We start from the raw sequence: 5,493 nt of genomic DNA on the forward strand, positions 1-5,493 counted from the left end.
TTTCACATCACTGCAATGAAGAGTATGAAGGTTAGTCTTTATTTTCATGCGTCCCAGCATGAAAACTAGTCTTTATTTTCTTTATGTTTTTCACTCAGAATTAATTTATTTTAGTTAAATTTATTTTCTTGTGCTTTATTCATGAAGGAAAACATCTGCCTTAAAACTGAAGTGTGTCTTGGTCACAGTTCTGATGCTTAAGTCAACAGCTTAAGAAAGAGACAGTCTTTTGGTAGGAAGGTTAAATTTGCAGAGTCGGCCTGAATGGAGGTAAGGAAAAGTATGTTTCTGTAACTGCTCAAGTTGTGAGATGATATAACTCTGACCATACCAGTTGTTTGTTTGTCTGTTTGTTTGTTTTATTGTAGCAATAAGAAGATAAGGTAGAGGGGAAAAAAAGTTTAGTTAGCAAGGTAAATATCCAGGGAGTCTCCAATCCAAAGTCTAGTTATGAGCATGGAGAGACTAACTTTATATTAAAAATAAAATAAAACAATAGATTATGAACCTCATTATAGCATTTGAACATGTCACTGCAGGAAAAGAAGACAAGAGAGTAAAAGATGACCCTTGAGGTCCTGTATTTTAAAAACCTTTACTAAAAATATATATCTAAGGTGGGGGGCGGGGGCACAAAGAAAGTCTTGATGCCCTGGAAGAACTGGATGATATCATGTGGTATGAATGAAAGGTATTTGGAAAACAATTTGGATTTAAGATGATTGTCTTGTTTTCACAAAGCAGCCTGAACTCAGTGTACATACACATAAAAACAAATATTAATATTTACTTTCCCCGTGGTGGAAATGAAAAATTCAAAACACTCTTAACAGTTACTATCTTTTAAGTCTTTAATATCTCAGCAAGACTGTTAAGTAAGCTGATAGATCAAAATATTGATCAATAATGTAAAAGGTTCTGTTTTCATTTTGTTCTTTCTCAGATAATAACTACATATTAATTTCTTAAAGCTTCCTCATGTTTAATATTAAACACCATCAGACCATGGACTTTTATTCTTCCCTCTGCACTGCTTTACCATATAAAATTCTAAAGCCAGCCAGATCCAGGAAGGAGTGTAGGTCTCTCAGAAGGTTCCTGGTGGATTTCATGCCTCATGACTCATATTTGAGCTAGTTAGATGCCTTCTTGCACCTGAGGTTGATGTCCTTGGATTCTGAAGATTCTGCAATGTAGACATCAGCATCCAGGGTAAGGACTGCAGCTTCTTATCATACAGTAAATAAACATTTTGAATGCCATTTTTCAGAAATTGTAACTACATCTTAAATTAGGTTTGTCAGACAAGTAAGATGAATCATCTTCTTGTTCCTATTTGCCTACATTGACTGTAGAAAGGGCCTGGATGACTTAAAGTAGAGGCTTATGTTTAGAGTTAAAGTTGGATGTAATAAATCCAACCCTTGCAGTTTTATCTTTATCTTGTCTTTATCCAAGAGGCAAGATATCCAGCTCCTAAATTGAATCCCACTTTCATCTACAAACTAGGTAGAGCAGTGTGGGGTTTTTTAAATACATTAAGATCCTTGGATGAAAGGTACTACAGAAGTGCAAAGCTATTATCATCCCTGACTACATGTCTGCAGCTCCTTATAACATATTTGCTATGTTATTATTTCTAATGTTGTTGCTCTTTTAGTCTCAGATGACATCTTTGATGTTAATGTGATTTACTGTCTAATGTTATTTTATTTAATATGCATGTCTCTGTACTACCTTTTAAAAATAACTGATTGATTTCATGGTGTTCTTTGATCAGTGTTCTTTTGTCAATAGTTAAACTATTAACTTTCTCAAACTGATTAATTTTACGAGAAATAGTTTTCTAAATTCTTTCTTCATGCCTGTCTGTGTTGACCTATTAAGACAATCTATATTACCATCAAAGTATATTCTGAAAAGTCTTTCATGACTTCAGGCTAGATAGGGACAGAAGTTACAGTGAGCAGAAACAGTCTTTCACTGTATCTTCAACTAGATATTTCAACTTGCTTTGAAACTGAATTTATGCCAGATAAGAAAAAGGGCTGAACATCTTGAAATGCTTTCAGTGCACAAAGAATGCTCTGTAAGGACAGAATACTCACTTCAATATTTTGCCCTGGTGTTCATTTCTCGTAGCATTTGTTGTTTTTTATGTAACTTTTAAAATATTCTCACAGTAACTGATATTTGAAAGTCAAAAGAATGACAGTTTTATCCAAACATATCAGTAATTTTCAATATTTTTAATGTATGGGAACCTAGCTACTTTCAAGCAAGCTGTGAGTGTTTATAAAGACTCCACATACACAGGATCCTATATAGCATTTTTTTTTTTCGTTTTGATACTAGCTTTGAACCCCATAAAAATATTTCACAAAGTGTCAGGGATATATAAATCCAAAGCTATAAATGATGAAGTCGTATTTATGACTGTTAAGAATTTGACAGTATGCATCATTGCCCAGAGTGAATAGAAATTTTTTAGAGAACTACTTAAGAGTTAAGTAAGGAGGTTTTTAAGTATTTACTTTATCCTTGACAAGGATGCTACAGTACTGCCACTTAATATATTGTTGTACTTTAACACAGCTTGCTAGAGTTTGCTGCAATATAGAATTTCTATTCTTCAGAATAATTGGATTTTATTTTTAATGACCTGTGTCCTCCAAATTGGGACAAAAGGCCAAATTAAATGAAAAAAAGAAAAAAGAAAAACAACACATAAAGAGAATTCCAGTTCTGAAAATGTAATTTAATTTTTTTAGCTTGAATTTGTCTGCCAGCTCCCCAACCTTCAGATACTTGAAAAGGCAGGCAGCCTGGAGAGGTGAATGACTGAGGTGCCAGGAAACTCCTGAGTGAGTTCCTGCACACTGTTTCATTCCCAAAGAGCTGGAAAGCTGGTCAGTGAGGTAGGTGCCTGTGGGGACATTTTTCCATGATGGCCAAGGAAAAACAGCAGAAGGCCAATCAACCAGCTAACCTGCTTTCAATCAAGATTCAGAAATATACATGCATCCCTGTAGGACCCTTTAATTCTATCCCAGGAAACTCCTGAGTGAGTTCCTGCACACTGTTTCATTCCCAAAGAGCTGGAAAGCTGGTCAGTGAGGTAGGTGCCTGTGGGGACATTTTTCCATGATGGCCAAGGAAAAACAGCAGAAGGCCAATCAACCAGCTAACCTGCTTTCAATCAAGATTCAGAAATATACATGCATCCCTGTAGGACCCTTTAATTCTATCATACTATTATTATGCTACAGTGGGAAATGTTCAATGAGTATTGGGTTTTGATCTTTGAAAGCTGGAGACCTTTATGATTTCTGAAGCAAGAGGGACAGGTTCCATCCTTTTTCCACTATAAAAACTGTGAAGTTCTTTACCAGCCATGGAGACATGAAAACACTTACTATTCACATAGCACTGTCTAATCCTTAAGTCATTACCAAAGTCGACATCCAAACCTAACCTGAAGACACATTACTCACATTTTACATGTGGAAGGAACTAGATAGAGCAGTGGAATCTGGTAATGCCTCAGTTGCAGCATTTATTGTCCTTTCGGATGAAATAGTTACAAATATACCGTGAGTGGACTAGTGAATGCTGAAATCTCTCGGCTACATCTGAGCATTTGTTGAGCTCCAGAATAACTAAGTATGATTCATTGTCCAAAAAAACCCCCACCATCTAATACAGAAAGATTGTCTCCAGGAAAAGCAGCAAATAAGCAAAATGAAAATGTAATGTTTTGGGTACTGCTTATGTCCTAAAATAATGCAGTACCCAATATTTTGCCTTCAGTGAAGCTAGTCAGGAGCTAAAGGCACCAATGAGCAATCTTTCATTCAAACCGGCTTTGATTCTCCAGGTTGCTGATGAGGCCAAACATGCTCACCTGCCCAGGTTTTCAAGAGCACGTAATGATGGCAGACACATTCTTATGGTGGACACATTCATTGGCACCTTTTCAATGTGGAAAGAGCTACGTGCAATTCTGATTATGAAATGCTGTATCAATCTGTAAAGACATTGGGACATGGAGTCACAGCAAGGAGTAGCAAGGAGGAAAAATGGCTTCAGGACATTTGCAGAACAGTGTGGCAGTCTCTTCAGCTTGCTAATATTTTGAGAAAATGTGTAAGAGAAAGATACTGTACAGTTTGGAAGTAGTGTAGTGCAGGAGCCAATGGCTTAGGTCTTTAAAATTAGACTTGATGATTGATTTCCAAGCATCAGGGCCTGGTTCCATCCCGTCTAACTTTACATTTTTCAAAACAGTCCCTAAATAAATATTGTAATTTCTTATAGGTTACCCCTAAACTCAGTGGGAAAAGGGGAAACATTTCAGCTGCCTTCTGGATATTACCAGCCTGCTTCTCTGACTGCAGCATAAACATAGGATCATCCTAATTTAGGATGCTAATTGAGGTTTCTCATACAAGAGTGTAACACTGGGTAGATTAATCCATGTTTTTGTTCCCACTATGGATTTCATACCTACATGTCACATAGCTATCTATGCTTCATATACAGCACACAGAAAGAGATAATGTCTCAGAACGGCAGTTGAAAAATATCAAAGGTTATGTGAGGAACTGCCAAACAACAATGAAGATGCATAAAGCCACACTAGAGGAGATGGAGATGGTGCCACCACAACACAAAGATGAGAGACCACATCTGTGTCCCCAGCTTGAGAAGCCTCAAGCCCATGTCTTCTGCTTCCTGGAAGAATGTCCCATCCATCAGGGTGCAGAAAGGGCAGGGGGGCTGGAGAAAGGGGGTTTCACCCAGGTTCTCATGGCTTGGAGTCAACAGAAAGCCAAGCCAGGAAAAGCTTGATGCCAGAAGAGCAAAAACGAACCAGGGACTCTGTAGCTTAGTGACGGCACTGCAGCTCCATCAGAGGTCACTTGCAGAAGTGGATCAAAACTGATGGGTGGGAAAGGGTTTCTGCTTCCTCCAACTTTCCTCCAGAACTTTGCATAATTTTAGTAATTAAACCAGAGTCCAAAGAAAAGACTCTGCAATGCAGAATTATGCTAATAGCATAGGGACACAGGGACCTCCTCATACTTTTGGTATGCAGCAGCCATTTTTCAGTGCTCTCAAACCACAGGGTGCTGAGTTATGGGGAACTGAAGATTGTCAGCATTTGCCAACGTTGTGCCTTAAGTTTGATTTACGTTTCCTTCACTTCAGAAATAAAGGGAATTTAACAGTGATAAATAGTGACAATGTATCAAGGTCTGATTTTTTTCTGGAATTCTCTTTCTTCTGTAGAATACTGTGAGAAAAACTGCAATTTTACAGGTTTTAAACCTTGCCTGCAGTGAACAGCCTTTCTGAATATTAGTGAGAACACACACACAAAATAAAATTTCAGGCAGAAGTTACGATCGGGCTAAAAAGAAAGAAAATAATTCTTTTGCTACAAACAATGAACAAGCTGACCATCTTCCATGGCTTATGATAAATAAATCA

The sequence above is a fragment of the Aptenodytes forsteri genome, unplaced genomic scaffold (genome assembly GCF_000699145.1).
Source record: "Aptenodytes forsteri isolate BGI_AS27 unplaced genomic scaffold, ASM69914v1 Scaffold138, whole genome shotgun sequence".
Lineage (NCBI taxonomy): Eukaryota > Metazoa > Chordata > Aves > Sphenisciformes > Spheniscidae > Aptenodytes > Aptenodytes forsteri.